The 23,204-nt window shown below is 40.0% G+C and overlaps 1 non-coding gene across 1 annotated transcript; it reads left to right on the top strand.

Annotated features, from left to right (window-relative positions):
* Positions 1-3,973: 3,973 nt before the first annotated feature.
* LOC145413323 (5S ribosomal RNA) lies at positions 3,974-4,092 on the top strand. The gene has a single exon (XR_013899722.1). It is a non-coding gene; the product is annotated as a 5S ribosomal RNA (ribosomal RNA).
* Positions 4,093-23,204: the final 19,112 nt, after the last annotated feature.

The raw sequence follows: 23,204 nt of genomic DNA, 5'->3' as shown, positions 1-23,204 counted from the left end.
GCTTGAGAGAGGTTCAGCAACCAGAATATGTTATAATAATAGAATATTCTGTGGTTAAGTAGAGGGCGGAAGTTGAGACTGGCATAAGTTGTTAGCAATTTATAATGAGTAACAGACTCCCCCAAAGAAGCTGACCACACAAGGCACAAAAAAAAAAAAAAAAAAAAATACTGCAGGTAGTATAATTAACCCTTCGTTAGCCCTGTGGGGTATTCAATCGTGGTTAGTCTGGTGGGGTGTTACAACACCCCAATACAAAAATACATGTAGTGTTACTAACATGTAAAATACATTCATACTGCTGCTTCAGCATATCTCTGCAATCACTAATGAAAAGATTGAATGCCTTGTAGGTGGTGTTTATTAATTTATAATAATAAAATACAATAAATAACAATATCAGGAAAAAAATAACAAATGACCCATATCTCATTTGTCAGGTAACCACGCACAGGAATATACATTTTATGATTTTCAAAATCAGTATAATGATAAACAATATGCAAACATAAGATAAAAAAAAAAAAAACAATCTATATCACAATATCATCTAAATGGTTAGTCTGATGGGGTGAGTGGACACCCCAGGGGTGTGGGTGAGAGTGCCCCTCTCTTACTACAGCAGAGGCAGGACTAAACCAATCATCGTTGCTCCCTCCCCTCACTGAATCAGAAGAGTACTGGAACGGAGAGAAGTATTCGAATTACCCGCTAGGAAATATGAACTTTTAAAAATATCTGGAGTGCCAAAACACCCCACCTGACTAAGGAAGGGTTAATTATACAGACAAAACAATTACACCTTCCTGTATCCAAATACTTAGTCATGTTGCCCTCGGCCTCAGTTACAATCTGGAGGCGTTTGGGCATGCTGTCTGCTAAATTGTGAAGTATTCAGCATTTATCTCCTTGAACCACATGTTGGGAATCTCATCCACAAGGCGAAGCACTGACGAGGTCATGCATGTTGCAAGCTTGCTCTTTATATAATTCCATGCGTTTTTTATGGAATTATTATCTGGAGAGTTACCTGGCTAATCCAGCACTTCAGTGTCATGATCTGAGAGGAATATCATAACCTCTTTTGCCTTGTGACATGAGGCAGAGTTCAGCATAAACTGTGCAGCCATAAATGTCATAAAATTGTAGGAGATCGTTGTTCTGCACCTGCATATACTGATCAGCATTCGCCAGCATGTTTTTAGGAAAGAAGTAGAGGCCTACCCTGCTCTCTTCGCCACTAAAACAATCCCACACAATTAAGTCATTACTCTACTTGCTCCTGTCGTAGAACATCACCTTCCACTAGTATTCTGAGGCCTTTTTTTTTTTTTTTTTTTTTTTTTTTTTTTTTTGCAACGTCAAGGTCTTTCCGGCGATTTCTTTGGTTTCTAGACTGGTAAACGTGATGGCAGCTTCATATCTTTCTGCATCTGGTGTTGGATGATGTAAATAGGGAAACATTTTAGGAGCTTGGGGTGATCAACTTTGAGATGTGCAGTCGTAATACTAGGAGTTATAGGCACCTCAAGCCATAGGAGACTCTTTGTAGCCTTCGTTGTCTTGCTCTGTCATTCTGGGCGAGGTTTTTTTTGGCGGGACAACATTTAGTGGGAGGCCAAGGGCATTCTCGTCAGTGACCTTTCTGACCAGCTGGTTCATCGTGCTATTTTTATTGGTAAGGATGTTCTGCCTCAAAGCGAGAATAAAAGTTTTTCCTCCTTACTCTGACCGGATGCACCCGTATCTAATCATTTGAGTGTACACAGTAACACCATATACAGCAGGAAACAATATCCAACGCTTCTAGCTATCAGTGAAATCTGTAGTACAACCTCATGTTCGGCTATTGGGTAACTGAGTTAGCCTCAAACACAGCGTTTACTTGCAGCAGGTCGAGAGTGAAGTCAGACAGAAATCGAGCTGATATTATGGTACTCTGAACAAAGTCCGTGAGATAACAGTCAAGGGTGTAGGTATCTGGGCTGCATTACTGTTTCATTTTTAATCTACAATAAAAGACTAAGATACCAGTGATAATATGATATGAGAACTCATGCCAAGCTGCACTCTTCTTATGATGCAAAATTAATGAAGGTCTGCATGGGCCAAAGGGCAAGCCTCGTATGAGGTACAGTTTACATTGGTTATAAAGACAGTGATTCATGGAGGGTAAACTACCTTACAAAGAAGCAACCCGGATGGGTTCAACAAAGCATGGAAAGTACTTAGTTTAGTTACTGCAACTATTAAGGTCCTGTGTAGTGATTTTCCTAACTATGTAAATTTAATTGATCAATGCGTGAAAAATATGAATATAATCAAACATGTTCTTAAGCGTACAATGTAAGACTACGAGTATTTGTCATCTGTTTCTATGATCAGTAGTATGAGAGTAGCTGCCAGACAAGTCACATTCAAATTAAATTGAACAGTTCAGTAAAAATATACAATCAGGAAAAATGATTTTTTACAAATGTTATGAAGATTTGTTTATTGTAAAACCTGGTGAGGGTCATTTATGAATGTGACCCCGTACTTCAACACACCAGTTAGATCTTCAGATTACTGAGATAAAATCAGCTGAGGTGGGAATGAAACAACAGTACCTCCCCTGTGACTGGTGAGTACACATGTAACTGACCTGAACGAAATTTATTATTTTATGTGTGTGTGTGTGTGTGTGTGTGTGAGTGTAAGACTCTGCACAAAGATATTAGAGTAAAAACATTCCTGACGCATTTGTATTCAACTTTAACTATCCCTGATGCTTAAACAGTATACCAAACTTGAAATAGCCTGGTGGTTTAAAATGGATTTTTAACTTAAAAGAGAGAAATGAAGTCAAAATGTGTAGTGTTGGCTGTAAATTACAGCATGAAGGTGCCTTGAAGTATTTACGTACCGGGACTGCGATGAGTAAGGGTGGAAGTATGGAAGTTTCAAGGATTACTTGTATCAATGGGTACATCAGTGGAAAAAAGGCTTCTGGTTCAGTGAAAACAGTCGTAAGAAATAAGGAAGTGAGTGTGGAAGCAAAAACAAAAGTCGTTGCATAACAGTATTCATGTGAAACATAGAGGCTGGTGGAAGGACACAAGTTAGGAGTAAGAGCAGCAGAAATATTAAAGAGGAAAATGTGGAATTTTATGGAGGGTCAAACAGACAACTGTGGAAGTGCAGGAGCGTTGCCATGTTGATGGAGATGCGACTGAAAACCATAGGAAAAATAAGATGCTTCGACCATTTGGAGAGGATGAAGAACGAGAGGCTGACTTGAAGAGTGTGTGTAAGCGTGGTGGAGAATGGAGGGGAAGGGGGAAAACGAGGATGAGATCAAGGGATGGGGTGAAGGTATATATGAAAGAGTAGGGGCTGAGAGTTAGAGATAGAGCAACTGAACGGTAGCGGAGAGAGCGACAGGAAGTTGATTTGTTTGTGACTCTGTCTAACGGGATTAAGATGACTGGCTATAGATAGAGAGAATATTCTTCATGTACAGCTGTGTGAAGAATTTCATTTTTTTTTTTTTAACTGTTAAGCCTATAACTTTAACCATTTATCTGTGATGACGTATTTTCTCCTGTGTACTTTATCGCGAGATAGGTCATCATTACTAAAGACTTTTCGTGGTAAACAGGTCGATACTCATGCCATGTAAGAAGAAGATTTTGTCATCATTCGTCTTGCCCTCCTCACTCAGAGAACATTTTACCCTAAATCACGGGTGGGATTAATTTCGTTCACGTTTCGTACATTAAGTAGTGTCATTTTATGGTGCAAACAAGGCCGTGCACACGGGGGAGGGTCGGTTTGGGGGGCATAATCCCCTCCACATTTGGCAAATAATGAAAAAATTTAATGAAATAACAACGCAACTCATTAAATCAATTAAATCCTGTTAAGAATGTTACGACAGAAAAATAATAGAAAAAGTTAAAAAGTTCTACAAAATATAAGTTAATAAGGATAAGGTAACAGCCATACCACGTTGAGTACACCGCTTCCCGTCCGATCAGCGAAGTTAAGCAACGTTGGGTCTGGTTAGTACTTGGATGGGTGTCCGCCTGGGAACACCAGATGATGTTGGCATTACGTTCTCTCTACGTGTCAAGTGGGGTTGGTGGAGGATTAGTGCCCCTCCATGAAAAACAATTAACTCTAAGCCCTTGGCCACCCCGTTTGGGATACAGGGCGTCTGGCAATGAATGAATGAAGGATAAGGTAACAAGATCTTACCCCAGAATCCACTAGTTATAAGTCTCAGATAGCATATATTCTCAACTGGTGTACTTTGCTGTACTAAATATCTAGCTTTTAAAAGAGTTTAGAGCTCAAAGGGTTAACTCCATTAGCCTGAGGGAAGACTTTATTTATGTACTTGACACGTTTGGCTGCTTTAGTTTAGTGGAGTTTTTTTTTTTTTTTTTTTTTTTTTTTAGAGGTGAGGGGTTCAGTGCAGCCTTTGTTAACCCCATGATCATGAAATGTTTTGTATTCTAAATAAAAAATCTAGAGGTAAGAAGAACAGATCAGGATATCATGGTTAAAGGTAAGTGAAGTGCAGTAATTCTTTTTAGGACACATGTTTTGATGATCTGTTGTGCTATTCATTCCTTGGTAAATAATAATTCCTCAGTAAACTGCATAAAAATTGAACGCATAGATTAATCTTTGACTGCTACATGGAAATCAGTTAAGTGAGTTAGTTGTTAGGGCAAAGGTGTGATATTCTGAATCATCTCCCATGTTTATAACATTCCCTCTCTGAATTGCCCTAACTTCCTAGGTGCTCTGTCCATTCATATCCACATTGCTTTCACTACCAAGGTTTTTCTATAGTTCAGTATGTTGAAGGTTGGATTTAAACACGAACGTGTCATGTCTCCATGGTTGTTCAGTCTGTATATGGATGGGGTTATAAAAGACATACAAGTTCTCAGGTGGTGGGATGTTCGTAGGAAACCCCAGTTTCAGAAGGAAGAGGACAACGAACATTGACGTGAGCAGCATCTTTATTCAAACGTTTCGACATTTAAAATGTCATATGTAGACCGTATGTCTGTGTGTTTTTTTCACTCACACAATATTGTGTTTTTAGTGCTTTGACTCGATTATATGTTTCCCATTTTTAGATCACTGATGATGACATTTTAAATGTCGAAACGTTTGAATAAAGATGCTGCTCACGTCAACGCTCGTTGTCCTTCTGAGATACAAGGTAGGGCAGTGGATGTTGGAGCGGCCCTCGTGAGAGAGGGCAGTGTTTGGAAACTCCTTGTACTGTTGTTTGCAGATGATACTGTGTTGTTAAGTGAAGTCGAAGTGGAGCTGCAAGGCTTGGTGGATGAGTTTGGGAGAGTGTGTAAGAAACAGAATCTGAAGGTGAATATAGGGAAGAATAAAGTGATGGTCTTCGAGAGAAGTGAAGTCAGTGAATGAACAGTGAGGTTGGATGGGAAGGAAATGGAGCATGTGAGTGCCTTTAAATACTTGCGTAGTGTGATAAGTAAAGATGAAAGTTTAGAGGATGAAGTGCTTGAAAGAGTGCAGCAGGGAAGAAAGGTTGCTGGTTCCTTTAAAGCAGTGATAAGAAACAGGGAAGTGAGTATGGAAGTGAAAAAGCTAGTACATGACAGTATTGTGATACTAACTCTAACGTATGGAAGTGAAGCTTGGACCTTGTTGGAGGGACAGAAGTCAAGAGTGAGAGCAGTGGAAATGAGTTATTTGAGAGGACCATGTGCAGTCACATGGAGAGACTGACAATGATGAAGTAAAGGAGCGTTGTGGTGTGGATGTGGATGTGATAGGAAGCGTTAGGAGAAACACACTGAGGTGGTTTGGCCATGTGGAGAGGATGGAGAGTGAGAGACTGACGAGGAGAGTGTATGTGAGTGAGGTGGAGGGGGGGAGAGGGAGGGGGAGGCCGAGGATGAGATGGAGGGATGGAGTGGAGAGGTATATTTGAGAGGGGTTTGTGAGCTGGGAGCAGGGCAGTGAAATGGCGGAGGACAGAGCGACAGAGCGACATGGAGGCAATTTATTTGTGACCACCTCTAACGGGATAAAGGAGTCTGGTAATAGATAGATAGATGGTATGTAAATTACCCGGAGTTTGTACCTTTTCAGTACTTTAGTCAGTTACAGTACCTAAGTTTACCGTATTGCGTTACTTGGTTTAGCGAATAAATACGGTGCTCCAATCAGATTAAGCCTGTGCAAGTTTTTATCCAAGGGGTGGTTGGGCTTTATTGCTCACGTAATGCAGCTCAGGGATGAGTGAGACTGGTCACTTTCATCTTAAATATCAAGACCAACTTGCCTAGTCCCGGGCATCTACGCTCCTCATGGGGCAACACAGGATTAAATGATGAATGAATGAGTGAATGCAATAAAGTGAATAAGCTATGTTATTAAAAAAGTATTTGTTTTTCAAGCCACCCCCCTTTTCAAAAATCCTGCACATCACCTTGGAAGCAGATACCTACAGATAATAAAACGCCAGAAATTGTGAAAGAGCAGCTATAGAGTAAGGTGGGACAGGGAAGGAAAGTGATGTTATTTTGGAGAGTCTAAGTGAAAAATTAAAACTACCTATAGTTTCCTCTTTGCCATGTATAGCGCATGGTGAATATAGTAATTTGGAGCATAGCTGAAAAAATAATGAAGGGCAAGATGAAACAGAGCGGGAAACAGATATAGTCAGTAATAAGGGAGATCCAGATACAATCACTATTTTGTGTGTGTGTGTGTGTGTGTGTGTGTGTGTGTGTGTGTGTGTGTGTGTGTGTGCAAGCTCTGATTCACCAATTTTCTCTTTGGATTATTTCAGAGAGAATGAAGAGATTTAAAAAAACATATTCGACTTCATTTTGGTCTTTCTCCACGGTTTCCTACATTCCATTCTTCTTATCTGCATAGTATCGGCTCTTATTAAATACAATAATCAAGTCTCAGTTTATAATATATTTAAGGACTTTCGAGGCTCAGAAGTTCTGTGAACCTGGGTATCTAGTTGAAATATTATCGCCTCTTGCATAATATACGCATTTTACTCTAGTTCAGAAATTCATTCTTAGATTTTTAGTGGAAAAGTTTCTAGAGAAGAGAGAGAAGTTGTATGCGGCCTTGACGGATTTGGGGAAAGCATATGACAGGGTGGTTAGACAAGGATTCTGGAAGGTATTGAGAATATATGGAGCAGATGAGAAGTTGTTGATTGCTGTGAAGAATATGTATGAGGATGCTAAGGCTGCAGTGCGTGTGGATAGTGAACTGAGTGAATTTTTCTATCTGAAAATTGGATTGAAAATGAGATGTGTCATGTCTCCATGGTTGTTCAATCTGTTTATGAACTGGGTTATAAAAGAGATACAAGGTAGAACAGTGGATGTTGGAGCGGTCCCAATGAGAGAGGGCAATGTTTGAAAACTCCTTGTACTGTTGTTTGCAGATGATACTGTGTTGTCAAGTGAAGACTAAGGGGAGCTGGAAGGCTTGGTGGATGAGTTGGGAGTGTGTGTAAGAAACGGAATCTAAAGAATGTAGGGAAGAGTAAAGTTATTGTCTTCGACAAAAGTGAAGTCAGTGAATGTACAATGAGGCTGGATGAGGAGGAAATGGAAAATGTGAGTGCATTTAAGTACTTGGGTAGTGTGATGAGTAAGGATGGAAGTTTATAGGGTGAAGTGCTTGAAAGGGTACAACAAGGAAGAATCGTTGCTTGTTCATTGAAAGCAGTGATATAAAACAGGGAAGTGAGCATGGAAGTGAAAAAATTACATGACAGTATTGTGATACCAACACTAACCTATGGAAGTGAAGCTTGGACCTTGCTGGATATACAGAAGTCAAGAATGAGAGCACTGAAAATAAGCTATTTGACAGGAGCCCGTGGAGTCGCATGGAGAGACAGACTGACAGATGAGGATGTGAAAGAGCGTGTCATTTGTTAGGTAAACCTGCACAGGAAAATACATTTTGTGATTTTTAAAATCAGTATAATGATAAACACTATGCAAACATAAGATAAAAAAAAACAATCTATATCACAATATCATCTAAATGGTTAGTCTGATGGGGTGAATGGACACCCCGAGGGGGGGGGGTGGAGAGTGCCCCTCTCTCACTACAGCAGAGACAGGACTAAACCAATCATCGTTGCTCCCTCCCCTCACTGAATCAGAAGGGTACTGGAACGGAGAGAAATATTCGAATTACCCGCTAGGAAATATGAGCTTTTAAAAAAATCTGGAGTGCCAAAACACCCCACCTGACTAAGGAAGGGTTATTGATACAGACAAAACGATTACACCTTCCTGTATCCAAATACTTAGTCATATTGCCCTCGGCCTTAGTTACAATCTGGAGGCGTTTGGGCATGCTGTCTGCTAAATTGTGAAGTATTCAGCATTTATCTCCTTGAACCACATGTTGGGAATCTCATCCACAAGGCGAAGCACTGACGAGGTCATGCATGTTGCAAGCTTGCCCTTCATATAATTCCACGCGTTTTTTATGGAATTATTATCTGGAGAGTTACCTGGCTAATCCAGCACTTCAGTGTCATGATCTGAGAAGAATATCATAACCACTTTTGCCTTGTGACATGAGGCAGAGTTCAGCATAAACTGTGCAGCCATAAATGTCATAAAACTGTAGGAGATGGTTGTTCTGCACCTGCATATACTGATCAGCATTCGCCAGCATGTTTTTAGGAAGGAAGTAGAGGCCTACCCTGCTCTCTTCCCCACTAAAACAATGCCTCACAATTAAGCGATCACTGTACTTGCTCCTGTCATAGAACATCACCTTCCACTAGTATTCTGAGACCCATTTTTTTTTTTTTTTTTTTTTGCAACGTCAAGGCCTTTCCGGCGATTTCTTTGATTTCTAGACTGGTAAACGTGACGGCAGGTTCATGTCTTTCTGCATCTGGTGTTGGATGGTGTAAATAGGGAAACATTTTAGGAGCTTGGGGTGATTAACTTTGAGATGTGCAGTCGTAATACTAGGAGTTATAGGCACCTCAAGCCATAGGAGACTCTTTGTAGCCTTCGTTGTCTTGCTCTGTCATTCTGGGCGAGTTTTTTTTTGGCGGGACAACATTTAGTGGGAGGCCAAGGGCATTCTCCTCAGTGACCTTTCTGACCAGCTGGTTCATCGTGCTATTTTTTTGGTAAGGATGTTCTGCCTCAAAGCGAGAATAAACGTTTTTCCTCCTTACTCTGGCCGGATGCACCCGTATCTAATCATTTGAGTGTACACAGTAACACCAAATACAGCTGGAAACAATATCCAACGTTTCTAGCTAGGAGTGAAATCTTGAGTACAATCTCATGTTCGGCTATTGGGTGACTGAGTTAGGCTCAAACACAGCGTTTACTTGCAGCAGGTCGAGAGTGAAGTCAGACAAAAATCGAGCTGATATTATGGCGTGCATTGCAGTTGAAACTTGCCACTCCCGGTCGTTGCATTTTGAGGCAGAGCAGCCAGTTTCTTTTATGAGAATCGCCTAAATGCTTAATCATAGCTCTTTTCTTTAGGATATGGAAAATCAAACGTGAGGTGACTCAGGAGACATTATGAGATTACTCTGAACAAAGTCCGTGAGATAACAGTCAAGGATGTGGGTATCTAGGCTGTATTACTGTTTCATTTTTAATCTACAATAAAAGACTAAGATACCAGTGATAATATGATATGAGAACTCATGCCAAGCTGCACTCTTCTTATGAGGCTAAATTAATGAAGGTCTGCATGAGCCAAAGGGCAAGCCTCGTATGAGGTACAGTTTACATTGGTTATAAAGACAGTGATTCATGGAGGGTAAACTACCTTACAAAGGAGCAACCCGGATGGGTTCAACAAAGCATAGAAAGTACTTAGTTTAGTTACTGCAACTATTAAGGTCCTGTGTAGTCATTTTCCTAACTATGTAAATTTAATTGATCAATGCGTGAAAAATATGAATATAATCAAACATGTTCTTAAGCGTACAATGTAAGACTACGAGTATTTGTCATCTGTTTCTATGATCAGTAGTATGAGAGTAGCTGCCAGACAAGTCACATTCAAATTAAATGGAATAGTTCAGTAAAAATATACAATCAGGAAAAATGATTTTTTACAAAATAATGTTATGAAGATTTGTTTATTGTAAAACCTGGTGAGGGTCATTTATGAATGTGACCCCGTACTTCATCACACCACTTAGATCCTCAGATTACTGAGATAAAATCAGCTGAGGTGGGAATGAAACAACAGTACCTCCCCTGTGACTGGTGAGTACACATGTAAGTGACCTGAACTAAATTTATTATTTTGTGTGTGTGTGTGTGTGAGTGTGTGTGTGTGTGTGTGTAAGACTCTGCACAAAGATATTAGAGTTAAAACATTCCTGATGCATTTGTATTCAACTTTAACTATCCCTGATGCTTAAACAGTATACCAAACTTGAAATAGCCTGGTGGTTTAAAATGGATTTTTAACTTAAAAGAGAGAAATGAAGTCAAAATGTGTAGTGAGGCTTGTTGGCTGTAAACTACAGCATGAAGGTGCCTTGAAGTATTTACGTACCGGTACTGCGATGAGTAAGGATGGAAGTTTGGAAGTTTCAAGGATTACTTGTAACAATGTGTACATCACTGGAAAAAAGGCTCCTGGTTCAATGAAAACAGTCGTAAGAAATAAGGAAGTGAGTGTGGAAGAAAAACAAAAGTCGTTGCATAACAGTATTCATGTGAAACATAGAGGCTGGTGGAAGGACATAAGTTAGGAGTAAGAGCAGCAGAAATATTTATGAGGAAAATGTGGAATTTTATGGAGGGTCAAACAGACAACTGTGGAAGTGCAGGAGCGTTGCTATGTTGATGGAGATACGACTGAAAACCATAGGAAAAATAAGATGCTTCGACCATTTGGAGAGGATGAAGAACGAGAGGCTGACTTGAAGAGTGTGTGTAAGCGTGGTGGAGAATGGAGGGGAAGGGGGAAAACGAGGATGAGATCAAGGGATGGGGTGATGGTATATATGAAAGAGTAGGGGCTGAGAGTTAGAGATAGAGCAACTGAACGGAAGCGGAGAGAGCGACAGGAAGTTGATTTGTTTATGGCTCTGTCTAACGGGATTAAGATGACTGGCTATAGATAGAGAGAATATTCTTCATGTACAGCTGTGTGAAGAATTTCATTTTTTTTTTTTTAACTGTTAAGCCTATAACTTTAACCATTCATCTGAGATGACGTATTTTCTCCTGTGTACTTTATCGCGAGATAGGTCATCATTACTAAAAACTTTTCGTGGTTAAAAGGACGATACTCATGCCATGTAAGAAGAAGATTTTATCAACATTCCTCTTGCCCTCCTCACTCAGAGAACATTTTACCCTAAATCACGGGTGGGATTAATTTCGTTCACGTTTCGTACATTAAGTAGTGTCATTTTATGGTGCAAACAAGGCCGTGCACACGGGGGAGGGGCGGTTTGGGGGGCATAACCCCCTCCACATTTGGAAAATAATGAAAAAATTTAATGAAATAACAACGCAACTCATTAAATCAATTAAATCCTGTTAAGAATGTTACGACAGAAAAATAATAGAAAAAGTTAAAAAGTTCTACAAAATATATGTTAATATGGATAAGGTAGCAAGATCTTACCCCAGAATCCACTAGTTATAAGTCTCAGATAGCATATATTCTCAACTGGTGTACTTTGCTGTACTAAATATCTAGCTTTTAAAAGAGTTTAGAGCTCAAAGGGTTAACTCCATTAGCCTGAGGGAAGCCTTTATTTATGTACTTGACACGTTTGGCTGCTTTAATTTAGTGGAGGAGAGATTTTTTTTTTTTTTTTTTTTTTTTTTTTTTTTTTAGTGAGATGTGAGGGGTTCAGTGCAGCCTTTGTTAACCCCATGAACATGAAATGTTTTGTATTCTAAATAAAAAATCTAGAGGTAAGAAGAACAGATCAGGACATCATGGTTAAAGGTAAGTAAAGTGCAGTAATTCTTTTTAGGACACATGTTTTGATGATCTGTTGTGCTATTCATTCCTTGGTAAATAATAATTCCTCACTAAATTGCATAAAAATTGTACGGATAGATTAATCTTCGACTGCTACATGGAAATCAGTTAAGTGAGTTAGTTGTTAGGGCAAAGGTGTAATATTCTGAAACATCTCCCATATTTATAACATTCCCTCCCTGAATTGCCCTAACTTCCTAGGTGCTCTGTCCATTTATATCCACATTGCTTTTACTACCATGGTTCTTGTATAGTTCAGTATGTTGAAGGTTGGATTAAAACAAGAATGTGTCATGTTTCCATGGTTGTTCAGTCTGTATATGGATGGGGTTATAAAAGAGATACAAAGTCTCAGGTAGTGGGGTGTTCGTAGGAAACCCCAATTTCAGAAGGAAGAGGACAACGAACGTTGACGTGAGCAGCATTTTTATTCAAACATTTCAACATTTAAAATGTCATATGTAGACCGTATGTCTCTGTGTGTTCTTTTCACTCGCACAATATTGTGTTTTTAGTGTTTTGACTCGATTTTATGTTTCCCATTTTTAAATCACTGATGATGACATTTCAAATGTCGAAATGTTTGAATAAAGATGCTGCTATCGTTAACGCTCGTTGTCCTCTTCCTTCTGAGATACAAGGTAGGGCAGTGGATGTTGGAGCGGCCCTCGTGAGCGAGGGCAGTGTTTGGAAACTCCTTGTACTGTTGTTTGCAGATGATACTGTGTTGTAAAGAGAAGTCGAAGTAGAGCTGAAAGACTTGGTGGATGAGTTTGGGAGAGTGTGTAAGAAACGGAATCTGAAGGTGAATATAGGGAAGAGTAAGGTGATGGTCTTCGAGAGAAATGAAGTCAGTAAATGAACAGTGAGGTTGAATGGGAAGGAAATGGAGCATGTGAGTACCTTTCAATACTTGCGTAGTGTGATAAGTAAAGATGGAAGTTTAGAGGATGAAGTGCTTGAAAGAGTGCAGCAGGGAAGAAAGGTTGCTGGTTCCTTTGAAGCAGTGATATGAAAGAGGGAAGTGAGCATGAAAGTGAAAAAGCTAGTACATGACAGTATTGTGATACTAACTCTAACGTATGGAAGTGAAGCTTGGACCTTGTTGGAGGGACAGAAGTCAAGAGTGAGAGCAGTGGAAATGAAGTATTTGAGAGGACCATGTGGAGTCTCATGGAGAGACAGATTGACAAATGAGGAAATAAAGGAGCGTTGTGGTGTGGATGTGATAGGAAGCGTTAGGAGAAACACACTGAGGTGGTTTGGCCATGTGGAGAGGATGGAGAGTGAGAGACTGACGAGGAGAGTGTATGTGAGTGAGGTGGAGGAGGGGAGAGGGAGGGGGAGGCCGAGGATGAGATGGAGGGATGGAGTGGAGAGGTATATATGAGAGGGGGTTGTGAGCTGGGAGCTGGGGAGTGAAATGGTGGAGGACAGAGCGACAGAGCGACATGGAGGCAATTTGTTTGTGACCACCTCTAACGGGATAAAGGAGTCTGGTAATAGATAGATAGATGGTATGTAAATTACCCCGAGTTTGTACCTTTTCAGTACTTTAGTCAGTTACAGTACCTAAGTTTACAGTATTGCATTACTTGGTTTAGCGGGTAATTACGGTGCTCCAATCAGATTAAGCCTGTGCAAGTTTTTATCCAAGGGATGGTTGGGCTTTATTGCTCACGTAATGCAGCTCAAGGATGAGTGAGACTGGTCACTTTCATCTTAAATATCAAGACCAACTTGCCTAGTCCCGGGCTTCTACGCTCCTCATGGGGCATCACAGGATTAAATGATGAATGAATGAGTGAATGCAATAAAGTGAATAAGCTATGTTATAAAAAAAAGTATTTGTTTTTCAAATCACCCCTCCCCCCTTTCAAAAATCCTGCACACCACCCTGGAAGCAGATACCTACAGATAATAAAACGCCAGAAATTGTGAAAGAGCAGCTATAGAGTAAGGTGGGACAGGAAAGGAAAGTGATGTTATTTTGGAGAACCTAAGTGAAAAATTAAAACTACCTATAGTTTCCTCTTTGCCATGTATAGCGCATGGTGAATATAGTAATTTGGAGCATAGCTGAAAAAATAACGAAGGGCAAGATGAAACAGAGCGGGAAACAGATATCGTCAGTAATAAGGGTGATCCAGATACAATCACTATTTTGTGTGTGTGTGTGTGTGTGTGTGTGTGTGTGTGTGTGTGTGTGTGCAAACTCTGATACACCAATTTTCTCTTTGGATTATTTCAGAGAGAATGAAGAGATTTAAAAAAACATATTCGACTTCATTTTGGTCTTTCTCCACGGTTTCCTACATACCATTCTTCTTATCTGCATAGCATCGGCTCTTATTAAATACAATAATCAAGTCTCAGTTAATAATATATTTAAGGACTTTCAAGGCTCAGAAGTTCTGTGAACCTGGGTATCTAGTTGAAATATTATCGCCTCTTGCATAATATACGCATTTTACTCTAGTTCAGAAATTCATTCTTAGATTTTTAGTGGAAAAGTTTCTAGAGAAGGGAGAGAAGTTGTATGCGGCCTTGACGGATTTGGGGAAAGCATATGACAGGGTGGTTAGACAAGGATTCTGGAAGGTATTGAGAATATATGGAGCAGATGAGAAGTTGTTGATTGCTGTGAAGAATATGTATGAGGATGATAAGGCTGCAGTGCGTGTAGATAGTGAACTGAGTGAATTTTTCTATCTGAAGACTGGATTGAAAAAGGGATGTGTCATGTCTCCATGGTTGTTCAATCTGTTTATGAACTGGGTTATAAAAGAGATACAAGGTAGAACAGTGGATGTTGGAGCGGTCCCAATGAGAGAGGGCAATGTTTGAAAACTCCTTGTACTGTTGTCTGCTGATGATACTGTATTGTCAAGTGAAGACAAAGGGGAGCTGGAAGGCTTGATGGACGAGTTGGGAGTGTGTGTAAGAAACGGAATCTAAAGAATGTAGGGAAGAGTAAAGTTATTGTCTTCGAGAGAAGTGAAGTCAGTGAATGTACAATAAGGCTGGATGAGGAGGAAATGGAAAATGTGAGTGCATTTAAGTACTTGGGTAGTGTGATGAGTAAGGATGGAAGTTTATAGGGTGAAGTGCTTGAAAGGGTACAACAAGGAAGAATCGTTGCTTGTTCATTGAAAGCAGTGATATAAAACAGGGAAGTGAGCATGAAAGTGAAAAAATTACATGACAGTATTGTGATACCAACACTAACCTATGGAAGTGAAGCTCGGACCTTGCTGGATATACAGAAGTCAAGAATGAGAGCACTGAAAATAAGCTATTTGACAGGAGCCTGTGGAGTCGCATGGAGAGACAGACTGACAGATGAGGATGTGAAAGAGCGTGTCATTTGTTAGGTAAACCCGCATAGGAAAATACATTTTGTGATTTTTAAAATCAGTATAATGATAAACACTATGCAAACATAAGATAAAAAAAAACAATCTATATCACAATATCATCTAAATGGTTAGTCTGATGGGGTGAATGGACACCCCGGGGGGGGGGGTGGAGAGTGCCCCTCTCTCACTACAGCAGAGACAGGACTAAACCAATCATCGTTGCTCCCTCCCCTCACAGAATCAGAGGAGTACTGGAACGGAGAGAAATATTCGAATTACCGGCTAGAAAATATGAGCTTTTAAAAAAATCTGGAGTGCCAAAACACCCCACCTGACTAAGGAAGGGTTATTGATACAGACAAAACGATTACACTTTCCTGTATCCAAATACTTAGTCATGTTGCCCTCGGCCTAAGTTACAATCTGGAGGCGTTTGGGCATGCTGTATGCTAAATTGTGAAGTATTCAGCATTTATCTCCTTGAACCACATGTTGGGAATCTCATCCACAAGGCGAAGCACTGACGAGGTCATGCATGTTGCAAGCTTGCCCTTCATATAATTCCACGCGTATTTTATGGAATTATTATCTGGAGAGTTACCTGGCTAATCCAGCACTTCAGTGTCATGATCTGAGAGGAATATCATAACCTCTTTTACCTTGTGACATGAGGCAGAGTTCAGCATAAAATGTGCAGCCATAAATGTCATAAAATTGTAGGAGATGGTTGTTCTTCACCTGCATATACTGATCAGCATTCGCCAGCATGTTTTTAGGAAGGAAGTAGAGGCCTACCCTTCTCTCTTCCCCACTAAAACAATCCCACACAATTAAGCGATCACTGTACTTGCTCCTGTCATAGAACATCACCTTCCACTAGTATTCTGAGACCCATTTTTTTTATTTTTTTTTTGCAAAGTCAAGGCCTTTCCGGCGATTTCTTTGATTTCTAGACTGGTAAACGTGACGGCAGGTTCATATCTTTCTGCATCTGGTGTTGGATGGTGTAAATAGCGAAACATTTTAGGAGCTTGGGGTGATTAACTTTGAGATGTGCAGTCGTAATACTAGGAGTTATAGGCACCTCAAGCCATAGGAGACTCTTTGTAGCCTTCGTTGTCTTGTTCTGTCATTCTGGGCGAGGTTTTTTTGGCGGGACAACATTTAGTGGGAGGCCAAGGGCATTCTCCTCAGTGACCTTTCTGACCAGCTGGTTCATCGTGCTATTTTTATTGGTAAGGATGTTCTGCCTCAAAGCGAGAATAAACGTTTTTCCTCCTTACTCTGGCCGGATGCACCCGTATCTAATCATTTCAGTGTACACAGTAACACCAAATACAGCTGGAAACAATATCCAACGCTTCTAGCTAGGAGTGAAATCTGTAGTACAATCTCATGTTCGGCTATTGGGTGACTGAGTTAGGCTCAAACACAGCGTTTACTTGCAGCAGGTCGAGAGTGAAGTCAGACAAAAATCGAGCTGATGTTATGGCGTGCATTGCAGTTGAAACTTGCCACTCCCGGTCGTTGCATTTTGAGGCAGAGCAGTCAGTTTCTTTTATGAGAATCGCCTAAATGCTTAATCATAGCTCTTTTCTTTAGGATATGGAAAATCAAACGTGAGGTGACTCAGGAGACATTATGAGATTACTCTGAACAAAGTCCGTGAGATAACAGCCAAGGATGTGGGTATCTAGGCTGTATTACTGTTTCATTTTTAATCTACAATAAAAGACTAAGATACCAGTGATAATATGATATGAGAACTCATGCCAAGCTGCACTCTTCTTATGAGGCTAAATTAATGAAGGTCTGCATGAGCCAAAGGGCAAGCCTCGTATGAGGTACAGTTTACATTGGTTATAAAGACAGTGATTCATGGAGGGTAAACTACCTTACAAAGGAGCAACCCGGATGGGTTCAACAAAGCATGGAAAGTACTTAGTTTAGTTACTGCAACTATTAAGGTCCTGTGTAGTCATTTTCCTAACTATGTAAATTTAATTGATCAATGCGTGAAAAATATGAATATAATCAAACATATTCTTAAGCGTACAATGTAAGACTACGAGTATTTGTCATCTGTTTCTATGATCAGTAGTATGAGAGTAGCTGCCAGACAAGTCACATTCAAATTAAATGGAATAGTTCAGTAAAAATATACAATCAGGAAAAATGATTTTTTACAAAATAATGTTATGAAGATTTGTTTATTGTAAAACCTGGTGAGGGTCATTTATGAATGTGACCCCGTACTTCATCACACCACTTAGATCCTCAGATTACTGAGATAAAATCAGCTGAGGTGGGAATGAAAGAATAGTACCTCCCCTGTGACTGTGACATTCCCGATGCATTTGTATTCAACTTTAACTATCCCTGATGCTTAAACAGTATACCAAACTTGAAATAGCCTGGTAGTTTAAAATGGATTTTGAACTTAAAAGAGAGAAATGAAGTCAAAATGTGTAGTGAGGCTTGTTGGCTGTAAATTACAGCATGAAGGTGCCTTGAAGTATTTACGTACCGGTACTGCGATGAGTAAGGATGGAAGTATGGAAGTTTCAAGGATTACTTGTATCAATGGGTACATCAGTGGAAAAAAGGCTTCTGGTTCAGTGAAAACAGTCGTAAGAAATAAGGAAGTGAGTGTGGAAGAAAAACAAAAGTCGTTGCATAACAGTATTCATGTGAAACATAGAGCCTGGTGGAAGGACACAAGGTTGGAGTAAGAGCAGCAGAAATATTTAAGAGGAAAATGTGGAATTTTATGTAGGGTCAAACAGACAACTGTGGAAGTGCAGGAGCGTTGCCATGTTGATGGAGATACGACTGAAAACCATAGGAAAAATAAGATGCTTCGACCATTTGGAGAGGATGAAGAACGAGAGGCTGACTTGAAGAGTGTGTGTAAGCGTGGTGGAGAATGGAGGGGAAGGGGGAAAACGAGGATGAGATCAAGGGATGGGGTGAAGGTATATATGAAAGAGTAGGAGGTGAGAGTTAGAGATAGAGCAACTGAACGGTAGCGGAGAGAGCGACAGGAAGGTGATTTGTTTGTGACTCTGTCTAACGGGATTAAGATGACTGGCTATAGATAGAGAGAATATTCTTCATGTACAGCTGTTTGAAGAATTTCATTTTTTTTTTTTTTAGACTGTTAAGCCTATAACTTTAACCATTTATCTGTGATGACGTATTTTCTCCTGTGTACTTTATCGCGAGATAGGTCATCATTACTAAAGACTTTTCGTGGTAAACAGGTCGATACTCATGCCATGTAAGAAGAAGATTTTGTCATCATTCGACTTGCCCTCCTCACTCAGAGAACATTTTACCCTAAATCACGGGTGGGATTAATTTCGTTCACGTTTCGTACATTAAGTAGTGTCATTTTATGGTGCAAACAAGGCCGTGCACACGGAGGAGGGTCGGTTTGGAGGGCATAACCCCCTCCACATTTGGAAAATAATGAAAAAATTTAATTAAATAACAACGCAACTCATTAAATCAATTAAATCCTGTTAAGCATGTTACGACAGAAAAATAATAGAAAAAGTTAAAAAGTTCTACAAAATATAAGTTAATAAGGATAAGGTAGCAAGATCTTACCCCAGAATCCACTAGTTATAAGTCTCAGATAGCATATATTCTCAACTGGTGTACTTTGCTGTACTAAATATCTAGCTTTTAAAAGAGTTTAGAGTTCAAAGGGTTAACCTCATTAGCCTGAGGGAAGACTTTATTTATGTACTTGACACGTTTGGCTGCTTTAATTTTGTGGAGGTTTTTTTTTTTTTTTTTTTTTTTTTTTTTTTTTGTTAGAGGTGAGGGGTTCAGTGCAGCTTTTGTTAACCCCATGAACATGAAATGTTTTGTATTCTAAATAAAAAATCTAGAGGTAAGAAGAACAGATCAGGTCATCATGGTTAAAGGTAAGTGAAGTGCAGTAATTCTTTTTAGGACACATGTTTTGATGATCTGTTGTGCTATTCATTCCTTGGTAAATAATAATTCCTCAGTAAATTGCATAAAAATTGCACGGATAGATTAATCTTCGACTGCTACATGGAAATCAGTTAAGTGAGTTAGTTGTTAGGGCAAAGGTGTAATATTCTGAAACATCTCCCATATTTATAAGACTCCCTCTCTGAATTGCCTTAACTTCCTAGGTGGTCTGTCCATTGATATCCACATTGCTTTCACTACCAAGGTTTTTGTATAGTTCAGTATGTTGAAGGTTGGATTAAAACAAGAATGTGTCATGTTTCCATGGTTGTTCAGTCTGTATATGGATGGGGTTATAAAAGAGATACAAGGTCTCAGGTAGTGGGGTGTTCGTAAGAAACCCCATTTTCAGAAGGAAGAGGACAACGAACGTTGACGTGAGCAGCATTTTTATTCAAACATTTCGACATTTAAAATCTCATATGTAGACCGTATGTCTGTGTGTTTTTTTCACTCGCACAATATTGTGTTTTTAGTGTTTTGACTTGATTTTATGTTTCCCATTTTTAGATGATGACATTTTAAATGTCGAAACGTTTGAATAAAGATGCTGCTCACGTCAACGCTCGTTGTCCTCTTCCTTCTGAGATACAAGGTAGGGCAGTGGATGTTGGAGCTGCCCTCGTGAGAGAGGACAGTGTTTGGAAACTCCTTGTACTGTTGTTTGCAGATGATATTGTGTTGTTAAGTGAAGTCGAAGTAGAGCTGGAAGGCTTGGTGGATGAGTTTGGGAGAGTGTGTAAGAAACGGAATCTGTAGGTGAATATAGGGAGGAATAAAGTGATGGTCTTCGAGAGAAGTGAAGTCAGTGAATGAACAGTGAGGTTGGATGGGGAGGAAATGGAGCATGTAAGTGCCTTTAAATACTTTGCTTAGTGTGATAAGTAAAGATGGAAGTTTAGAGGATGAAGTGCTTGAAAGGGTGCAGCAGGGTAGAAAGGTTGCTGGTTCCTTTAAAGCAGTGATAAGAAACTGGAAGTGGGAATTGAAGTGAAAAAGCTAGTACATGACAGTATTGTGATACTAACTCTAACGTATGGAAGTGAAGCTTGGACCTTGTTGGAGGGACAGAAGTCAAGAGTGAGAGCAGTGGAAATGAGTTATTTGAGAGGACCATGTGGAGTCATATGGAGAGACAGACTGACAAATGATGAAGTAAAGGTGCGTTGTGGTGTGGAAGTGGATGTGATAGGAAGCGTTAGGAGAAACACACTGAGGTGGTTTGGCCATGTGGATAGGATGGAGAGTGAGAGACTGACGAGGAGAGTGTATGTGAGTGAGGTGGAGGGGGGGAGAGGGAGGGGGAGGCCGAGGATGAGGTGGAGGGATGGAGTGGAGACGTATATTTGAGAGGGGGTTGTGAGCTGGGAGCAGGGCAGTGAAATGGCGGAGGACAGAGCGACATGGAGGCAATTTATTTGTGACCACCTCTAACGGGATAAAGGAGTCTGGTAATAGATAGATATATGGTATGTAAATTACCCCGAGTTTGTACCTTTTCAGTACTTTAGTTAGTTACAGTACCTAAGTTTACCGTATTGCGTTACTTGGTTTAGCGGATAATTACGGTGCTCCAGTCAGATTAAGCTTGTGCAAGTTTTTATCCAAGGGATGGTTGGGCTTTATTGCTCACGTAATGCAGCTCAAGGATGAGTGAGACTGGTCACTTTCATCTTAAATATCAAGACCAACTTGCCTAGTCCCGGGCTTCTACGCTCCTCATGGGGCAACACAGGATTAAATGATGAATGAATGAGTGAATGCAATAAAGTGAATAAGCTATGTTATGAAAAAAGTATTTGTTTCTCAAGCCACCCCCCCTTTCAAAAATCCTGCACACCACCCTGGAAGCAGATACCTACAGATAATAAAACGCCAGAAATTGTGAAAGAGCAGCTATAGAGTAAGGTGGGACAGGAAAGGAAAGTGAGGTTATTTTGGAGAATCTAAGTGAAAATTTAAAACTACCTATAGTTTCCTCTTTGCCATGTATAGCGCATGGTGAATATAGTAATTTGGAGCATAGCTGAAAAAATAATGAAGGGCAAGATGAAACAGAGCGGGAAACAGATATCGTCAGTAATAAGGGAGATCCAGATACAATCACTATTTTGTGTGTGTGTGTGTGTGTGTGTGTGTGTGTGTGTGTGTGTGTGTGTGTGTGTGTGTGTGTGTGTGCAAACTCTGATACACCAATTTTCTCTTTGGATTATTTCAGAGAGAATGAAGAGATTTAAAAAAACATATTCGACTTCATTTTGGTCTTTCTCCACGGTTTCCTACATACCATTCTTCTTATCTGCATAGCATCGGCTCTTATTAGATACAATAATCAAATCTCAGTTAATAATATATTTAAGGACTTTCAAGGCTCAGAAGTTCTGTGAACCTGGGTATCTAGTTGAAATATTATCGCCTCTTGCATAATATACGCATTTTACTCTAGTTCAGAAATTCATTCTTAGATTTTTAGTGGAAAAGTTTCTAGAGAAGGGAGAGAAGTTGTATGCGGCCTTGACGGATTTGGGGAAAGCATATGACAGGGTGGTTAGACAAGGATTCTGGAAGGTATTGAGAATATATGGAGCAGATGAGAAGTTGCTGATTGCTGTGAAGAATATGTATGAGGATGATAAGGCTGCAGTGCGTGTAGATAGTGAACTGAGTGAATTTTTCTATCTGAAGACTGGATTGAAAAAGGGATGTGTCATGTCTCCATGGTTGTTCAATCTGTTTATGAACTGGGTTATAAAAGAGATACAAGGTAGAACAGTGGATGTTGGAGCGGTCCCAATGAGAGAGGGCAATGTTTGAAAACTCCTTGTACTGTTGTCTGCTGATGATACTGTATTGTCAAGTGAAGACAAAGGGGAGCTGGAAGGCTTGATGGACGAGTTGGGAGTGTGTGTAAGAAACGGAATCTAAAGAATGTAGGGAAGAGTAAAGTTATTGTCTTCGAGAGAAGTGAAGTCAGTGAATGTACAATAAGGCTGGATGAGGAGGAAATGGAAAATGTGAGTGCATTTAAGTACTTGGGTAGTGTGATGAGTAAGGATGGAAGTTTATAGGGTGAAGTGCTTGAAAGGGTACAACAAGGAAGAATCGTTGCTTGTTCATTGAAAGCAGTGATATAAAACAGGGAAGTGAGCATGAAAGTGAAAAAATTACATGACAGTATTGTGATACCAACACTAACCTATGGAAGTGAAGCTCGGACCTTGCTGGATATACAGAAGTCAAGAATGAGAGCACTGAAAATAAGCTATTTGACAGGAGCCTGTGGAGTCGCATGGAGAGACAGACTGACGGATGAGGATGTGAAAGAGCGTGTCATTTGTTAGGTAAACCCGCACAGGAAAATACATTTTGTGATTTTTAAAATCAGTATAATGATAAACACTATGCAAACATAAGATAAAAAAAAAACAATCTATATCACAATATCATCTAAATGGTTAGTCTGATGGGGTGAATGGACACCCCGGGGGGGGGGGGAGAGTGCCCCTCTCTCACTACAGCAGAGACAGGACTAAACCAATCATCGTTGCTCCCTCCCCTCACAGAATCAGAGGAGTACTGGAACGGAGAGAAATATTCGAATTACCGGCTAGAAAATATGAGCTTTTAAAAAAATCTGGAGTGCCAAAACACCCCACCTGACTAAGGAAGGGTTATTGATACAGACAAAACGATTACACTTTCCTGTATCCAAATACTTAGTCATGTTGCCCTCGGCCTAAGTTACAATCTGGAGGCGTTTGGGCATGCTGTATGCTAAATTGTGAAGTATTCAGCATTTATCTCCTT

This window comes from Coenobita brevimanus, chromosome 95 (assembly GCF_032717465.1).
Source record: "Coenobita brevimanus isolate Jiangsu-jjx chromosome 95, ASM3271746v2, whole genome shotgun sequence".
In the NCBI taxonomy this organism is placed as follows: Eukaryota; Metazoa; Arthropoda; class Malacostraca; order Decapoda; family Coenobitidae; genus Coenobita; species Coenobita brevimanus.
The sequence above is the reverse complement of the archived record's forward strand: the minus strand, read 5'-3'. Positions and strand labels throughout refer to the sequence as shown.